The following is an 8,536-nucleotide window of genomic DNA, read 5'->3' on the forward strand; positions in this document are numbered from 1 at the left end:
AAGTTGGTAGACCAAAAATCTTGCTCGAGGTTGATCGATACCTTCGCCAGGGAAGAAGCAGAATTCAGTCTGAGCACTATCTATCTGAGTGGTCTTTTGTATCGCTGGGATCTTTCACTCGCCCAAAGTCTTTTTTATTTGTTCGGGAAGATCTTTACAGCGTGTTAGATGCAACGACCAAAGAAGAAAAAGATATCTCTCTCGTTCTTTGATTACCATTGATTCCAACGGCTTTTAGCTTGAAACATACTTTGCATAGAAAATTATGTGAATCACTGCCTCGGCGCTTCCTGTTGAAGGGCAAGTGCTTCTCTTCTACTTCAAGCAGGACAATGACGACGAGAGTCCACGAGCGAGAGGGAGTGTAGCGCGTGGTGGTACAAGATTAATGGGAGTAAAAGTGGGTGGTCTGCTGTCTCCATCTCCTTCCCTCCCCCCCTCTTACCTCTTACCAGTGTGTTGGGCACGCGCGCGCGCTCGTTAAAAGGACACTCTCGAGGCACGCGGCCCACCAACAGCCACCACTAGTCCCAGGGACACTAGTGTTAGAAAGTGGGCAAATCGCACTGTTTTTTTTTGCGAGGACTGTCCGGGTGGCTAGCTGACGAGTAAGAGCGCCGGGGGGTGTGATGTGAGGTGCCTTCAAACGGCGACTACCCCGAGGGGGGCCATAAAAGGGGGTCTCGCTCCATCACAATGGTGTGATGGATAATAAAACGATAGAATAGAGAAGCGCTTAAGTGCATTATCATCATCATTATCCCCTTCTCCCTAGCCGTTTGAGAGTGGCGGCTTCGTCATGAATTTGATTAAATTTCCAAACCACGAATCGGTGGGAGTTGTAACAGTGGATTCGTCGTAGAATGCATTTTCTTTCCATCAGATCGAGAATTTCCCTACGCGTGGTGGTAGTGTAGGGACTTTCCGAACTGTCCCGGTAAATGAGACCAGGTTCAAGGAATGGAAATATTCGGCGTAGCATTCCCCTTCCGGTCCGTACAACGTTCTACCGAACCTGTGTGAATATCCATCGGTAGAAATGTCCGTTTTTGTTTCTTTATTTTTGTCAATGTCGCTCAGGAAAACAAAAAGTTCTTCCCCCGAAAAAGCACCTGACAAAGCTCTGACTGTATGATGGAATCCCGTCTGGTATGTGCTACATCTGCTGTGAACATTCCCCCCCTTGTTCGCCACCACATTTCGTGACCGTCTCTATTCGTCTTCGTCATTCGCGTCTGGGCGTGTACGTGTGCCAGGATCGTTACGGGGTAGAATTTCTTGGAAGTGGTTTGGGCAAGACTGGTTGTGAAATATTAGGTGAAGTTAATTAAATTGAACCCCGTCTTTTGTCCTCAACTGCAAGCCAAAGAAAGGTGTGAAGTTGCGAGAGAGAAAATCAGGACTATTCGTGAAGTCTAAGGGCGATTCTTGGTGGGGGGACCGGCCTCTTCCAGTGATGACTGACTATCCTACTTCGTTTCGTTGCATCAATAAGTCTTGGTAGCCTTTATACAGCCCCGGCATGAACTAGTAGCTTTTGCAGCCACGAAGAAAAAATATTTGAAGTCCATCATTTCGGATGTTCTAAATTTCATAGTTAGGAGATATTCCTTTCGCGGATTGTCCAACGTCATCTATGCCGCCGACTCGATCAATTGAAGAGTATTGAGAGAAAGTCCTATCCATCCCAATGTAAGGCCTCAATGACATTAACGTTCCTTGGTGGGAAGATTCTCTTAGGCGGGATCTTAGTCGTAGAAGGCGAAGTTCCTAGAGAACCTCCTTGTTTATAGTAAATCTAGAGTATTAAAACTGACTAAAGACTGACTGAGTAGACTGAAGAAAAAAAATCTGATTATTATCCTTTTTTGATCCAAGGACTGTCTCTTGTTCCTGATAGATACAAGCAGAGATCTTCCTACAACTGAAGGATCTATAGGATCTACGCAATACCGCCTTTCCTACTGTTCCAATACCATGTTCTTCTTGGTGCTGGTTCCGCCACCACCATCTCCATCACATTAAAATTGACGGGTATACTTCAAGCCTTCACTTCACTAGATGAACGCGGATTCTTGAATGTCACCTGTTATCTCTAATCTTATCATCACACAATCAAACGAGGAGGGTTATGATTTGATACCAACACTCACACTCGCTATGATTCTATCAACTCTTTGAGATAATGTGAGCAGGGACCATAACTGGGTGAGGTTCTATCAGTACCACAATAATTGCTCTGTAATTAAGTGTTTACCTATTTCTGCTCCCAACACTACTGCTCCAACAACACCCCGAAAGGGAGGGAGGGTGATAATCCAGTAGTGTAGGGGTTTTCCCTCCCGGCGTTTCCCAGGTCGGGTGCTAAAACCACAGCCAAAGAGAGGCATGTTTGAAGTTGAACGGCAATCATCAGCAACCTTAGGGTGTTTATTAATTGTTTCGCATTTTCACGCGCACCCAACTAACAACGCGTCGAACATGGTGCTTTCCTGAGGATGCCCTCCGCTACCTAGACACACACCACAGACCAAACAACTGATTGGCATTCTTTTATGTATCCCTTCACCGCACAGGCACACCTTCCTAACCCGTTCTCAAGAGTGGGGGGGACAGGTTGTTTTGTGTAGGTAGAACGAGCGTCGGGAGCATTGAATAGCTATCGTGGAAGGACCCACAAGACTTACCCTTTGGGCACACACACTAACAGCCCGTCGGGGGGATAAGATCATAAATATTTCACAAACATTGACCACCCGCACGGAGGAGGGGAAGTGGCTGCGCTCACCAAAAAGAGGGCAAGCCACACAACTGCCAAGCCAGCCATTGTGGTTCCAGCGTTTTCGGATGTCTCGGCAGGACTCATAAATAAGTGACGCCGTTGTGCTCGAGCTAAACCATTGCATTTCGTGCAAGGAGAATGCTCCCGCTGTTTCGGACCCGATGTTGTATATCCGATGTACTACTCCAAACGGTGGCCCAAGAGTTCCATTTGGCCGCCAATGGAGTTCGGGGAGATGATGGTTCATGTCAGGCTCAATGATCGAGACAATGATTAAACGCTTAGGCAGCGACAATTGTTCCGGACGCCGTGTAGTTGTTGTAGGGGGGCGGGTCCGGTCAGATGACACGAGTTGTTTGGTTGTCCTACACACACACACACAGATAGACAAAGCCTCATCCTGGGTGAGCGTTGGGCAATTATTGGAAAATCCGCATCAGAATTAGAGGCCACGTGTCTTTTTGTTGCTCTATGGTTTGATTTATTAGTCTCAATTGCTTGAGCCGTGTTTACACTGATTACTTCATTTCCTCAGTGGCGGTTGGGCGCTATCTGCCTTGTTGACTTTGACTCTTTCTACCAGATTGCTGAGCGCGCTCAGAAACTCAGTAATCGCAAAACCAATTCACCATCCGTGTTTGGAGGTGGTGATGATGATGGCCACATGCAAAAATCTTCCCGTCTTCGTACGCGGGTAGATACAACCAGAACAAGAAAAAAATGGTGGGAGATAAAATTGCTGACTAACTCCACGGTTCGCGATGCCGGCTGTGTAACTAAACTTTAAGCAAGAGAAAACAAATACCGCTCGTTTGGTGTTGGTGATGTGTCCTCCCATCCGGCAGGCTAACTCCACGGTGCCAAGCGTAGAGGAAACAGCGAACAAGCGAAGAAAGGAATTGAATTTGAATGGTAGTTGAACTCCGGAACCTCCGTAACTGTCGTCAAGTCACGATGCAGCTCGTACGATGTGCGAAGAACGCAAGCGTGAGCTGCCTCGGAACCCCAGAGGTGGTGGAAAAATGTGTGTGTGTTTTTTGCCAATTTTTATTCCATAAATTAATTCTAAACAAACAGCAAAACGAGAGCTTCAGGGTTCGTAGCATCCCGAACGCCCTGCCGAGCAACGACTCCCAACACGCCCGCCATCTATCCAATATCTGGTAGTCAAACATGGGGACTTGTCGACGCTTGGAGAAAACGGCAGGGACAAAAATTCTGGTGGCGCGACATCCAGACGCACACAGTCGGAAACCGTTACTGTGGCCGCCGTTACTCGGTTTACTGACCATTCTCGACGTCATCACCATCATCATCATCGGTGTATGACTTCCAATCACTGGCGGGGGTTTTTTTTCTCGCATGTAGTGAGAGATGTCTGAGGCACAGACAGCAGACATATACATACTTCGACCACTTCTGGAGGGTAGAGCGCGTACTTCGGGACGCCGGAAGTTCAATCTCAGCACACCACACTACAACGAGTTCGCATTCGATGCTCGTTCTCGCTTGTCAACCGTATGATGGGAGATGTGCGCGAATGGGGGGAATGTTTTTCTTTTTATGCAAATAGAAAATCACATTCCTATTTGTGTGTTTACTTTCCACACAGAGATAGAAACACATACACGTACCACGGTTGGTAACATGTTCGCCAGGGGTTAAATGTAATGCAATTTATCGTTATGCGGTGGGCAGGATGATTTTTTTCCTAGTTTTGCAAAATCCATCAAAAACTGGATAATATTAAAGCAGGTCAATAGAATAACGCTGATGAGAAATAATTACTAAATTTGTCTAGGTTCTTCAAAACCTTCAAGACTGCTTGGGAGAATAATTTTTATCTTCAAGTTAATTGGACTAATTGGGATATGCTTATAGTAGATCCTTGAAGACCTAGTAAGTCAGCATTGATGCATTGACCCATGTTTTTGGTCCCGTTCCGCCATCCCAAACACCTCACATTACAGTCAGAATTGTGTTCTGCAGGCTTTGTTTAGCTCGTTAGGGATTCTAAAAATCGCACCGGTAATAGGGTTTTGGAGCCTAACAGCTTTCAACCACCACCAAAACAACGGTACCGTGTTGTTCCCCACTTGAAGAATCATTCCCGGGCCTCTTGATGTGATGTGGAGGAAGGATCTGTCATTTGCAGGTTTTTAACACACGTGTATGCTAATGTCCATACGGGAATGCTAAGGACAGCGGCCCAACTGCCGGGGTTGAGTGTGTCGGAAGGATTGAATCATCTCTCTCTCAAGATCACTATTCATTGCGTAGGTGACGCACCTCACACTCAAGAGTCACCGGTTGTGTGTTAGAGATAGGCAGACACTGTGTAAGGGTGCGCGTTAACGAAACCAATGAAGGTTCCCACCACGCCATGTTTTAACCCACACCTGTCAACTGGAGGGGCTGCTCTCTTTCCTTCACGGCTCGCGATGTATTGTATTGCTGGGGATGTGATATGAGTGACGTATCTTAAACCGTATCAGACAATCGGCTCTTCTCTTCTTGTTGTACCTGGTGTGGAGCACTTGTCGTCACAAGTTTTTTTATTTGATGGACCAAGTGTGGAAGTTTTAAAAGCTCCAGTACCTTGGAATAGACATCGGTGACATTTTTCCTTCACCAAGACAACTTCCAGTCGGAAACTTCGTTGCGTGCAGGAGCATCTCATTTGAGCGAAGCCTCCGACATTATTCAACACGCCTTCCGTCGGTTTCTACGCACCAACTCTTGGCTGTACACAACGCGTCAATGTCCACACCAAAATTGGTACCGGCTGGTGTAATGTGCATGAAACTTATCCGATTATCATACACCAAATCGTTACAAGCCTGTAATCGGTGTGTGTGTGTGTGGACAAGGACTCTGCATGTGTGAGTGAAAGAGAGAGAGAGGTCGTGCTAGCTGTTCGAAGTTGGAAGATGTAATCATTTCCATCATCAACCGCATCCAGCCCCCCAGCGGCATGGTTTGGAGGGGAAGGGGGCGTCCCATGCATAAGTGATGCACGGAGTGGAGTCGCCGCATCACCATCATCATCAGGCTGCAGTTATAAACGTGTTGACGCAGTCCGATTGTTAATTATACGAATTAGTGTATTATCCTATTCAAAGTGCAGAGGTTTCAACGTTCAGAAAATGCTCCTTCGTTTCCTAATTATCTGTCACACCCTCAGAGAAGAAGACTAATATTCTAGGAACTTATCAATCACGACGGACTAATCGCTCTGTGTTGCGCTAGTAAAGAGCCCAAATGCCCTCTCAAACAAAGTTGCGACCAATGTGCCGCATTTTGTTGGCGTTTTCGACGATTCGATGCCTACCCGGATGTCTACCGACCGACACCCGGTGTCAGGGCAGTCGTCACCACACCGTAGTGCCAGCAGCGCACAATGGCGGGAATGTGATGGTCATCTAAATGCGTAGTTAAGAGTGCATCCTTCCACACACACATGTACGACGCGTGGAGGACATTACGACGAGTCGTCCACACTGTGGATGCACAGTGTTCGGTTCGGGTTGACTAAAAATTGAAGTTTAGCTCCGTCGGTTGGTGTGCCCGCCGACAGTCCGATGCGTGTAGCGCGCTGGTTGAAGTGTGCAGTTAAGCCGCGCCATCTCATCAAGCTTCGGCTTTGGTGTGAGGACGACACACATACCAACCGAGCCGCTACAGAACCGGCAGAGGGAAACAATCATTCCTCCTAGCTCAGCCTACTTTGAACCCGTTTCTCCTCGCCTCGACCAGGAAACTTCTAGAGGATGTGTGGAAATGTGTAAATTATTCCCAAATGATTTGTTATTCAAATTTTTCGTCGGGTCTCTCACACTATGCGGCTGTGCATTCAACTTCTCTGTACCGTGGATAAATTTCATCGCCTTTTCATTTGCCGGACGAGTCGTAGAAGGCATGTAGGGGAGGTGTTGATAATGGTACACACTCCTGGAGTTGTTTCGTGGCCTCCGGATTCTCCGGGTTGCGTCCCGGTTTTTTGCGCCACCGTGCCTGGTGAGGATGGTTGGGATCAGGGTCTCACAGGTTCGGGCAGAGATGATTAGATAGTGATATAGCGTGAAAGGGGGTTTCTGTCTCTCTGTCTGTGTGGTACGAGTTAGCATCGTTTAGTTTAGGCGCAAATTAACATCTACACTTGTTTTATTACATGTGATGTGCCCGAGAAGAGTGTGTGTGTGAGTCTGGTTAAATTGAATTCCCTCGTTCACCATTCAGCGAATCGTAGGGTTTCTTTGACTCTCGGAAGAGGAGCTGTACGGATTGTGGTTAGTTGCGAGAGAGGGTGACTTAAGAGGAAGAGGCTTCACTCATATGCATACATCATTCGAAGGGGAAGAACTTAGAAGATGCATCCTACACGGGCAAAATGCATCGCTATTCATTCCGATCGTTCGCCCGTCTAAAACTGTGGGCATATGTGAGGAGTTATCCCAGATCGATGTGCGCCTTTTGCATCCAAAGGTCAGTTAGTTGGTTAGCTATCGGTTGCTCCAACTGCTTCGCGGTCTTGGTCTGCTTCCGTTGTGGCGGACGTATCAACGCCATTACTCCATCTCAATTTGGACCTAACACGCCACCATACCTGTGTCCGTGTGGGCGGCCTTAACAAGTCTTTACGGGCTGGGTCGTTCGGTGCCATTCTCATAACGAGGCCAGCTCACCGGAGACTGACGAGTCTAATACGTTGCCGAGTCCCGTATTGTGTTTGGAATATAATCTTCCACATTACATTCCTGTTCCTGTAACGCTTCTAATTCTCAGATATAATATTCTTTCGTACTTTTTTTCCCCACCGATCGTCCAGTTATAGTACATGTAACACATGTATCGTTTGGAATAGGCGAGAAGATCGACCCGGTTCGCATATATCGTATGGGTGTAACGATATCCCGTATGTTGTATGCCACAGAATATTCTGACTTCACGCATGATCCTGTGGCCGTTGGCTGCACAGATATAATATTCTTGCTCTAATTCCTATGCCGGAAGCTGGAATGTTTTCTTTGCTTGGAATTGAACTCCCTTACTATCCTATCAAGGGTAGCAGCTTTCCGAGACGTGTGTTTAAACATGTTAATTCTCAGATACAATATTCTTAGATTGTAGCCGACCAGTTCTTTTGATTCTTGCTTCTCTATGATCGAGCTCTGGTCTCCGAGTAGCTCATTGACGTATGGGAATAGTTGTCGGTCCTTGTGATCAGTCGTTTGTTGCTCGTGCCAATTCACGAAGTAGTGCAGAAAAGCCCAAGAAGCTAGATCATTTGGGTTTGTGTGCTTGTTGCAGAACTTTCCCCATGCTTTGGTCCTGTACTCGACGCTCTATGGCCGAGCTCTGGTTCGGCTAGCTTAGGGACATATCGCCACAGTAGTCGGTTGTCCCTGTTTCCAGATGATTTTGGTTGTGCAAATTCATGAAGTAGTAGTGCCAACAGCCGTAAAACTTGATTATTCACAATTCTTTAATCAGTTATGTCTTTTGCGTATAGAAATTCTCAGACACAATATTCTTGCTCTAATTCCTATGCCGGAAGCTGGAATGCTTTCTTTGCTTGGCATTGCACTCTCCTACTATCCTATCAAGGGTAGCAGCTCTCCGAGACGTGTGTATTAACATGTAGAATTCTTGCCCCAAATTCTCAGATGCAATATTCTTAGATTGTAGCCAGATTAGACGGATGTACACGATTAGCTTACAGTACCGCAGAGAAAAATTTTAATTGCTCGTGGT

This window comes from Anopheles stephensi, chromosome X (assembly GCF_013141755.1).
Source record: "Anopheles stephensi strain Indian chromosome X, UCI_ANSTEP_V1.0, whole genome shotgun sequence".
NCBI lineage: Eukaryota > Metazoa > Arthropoda > Insecta > Diptera > Culicidae > Anopheles > Anopheles stephensi.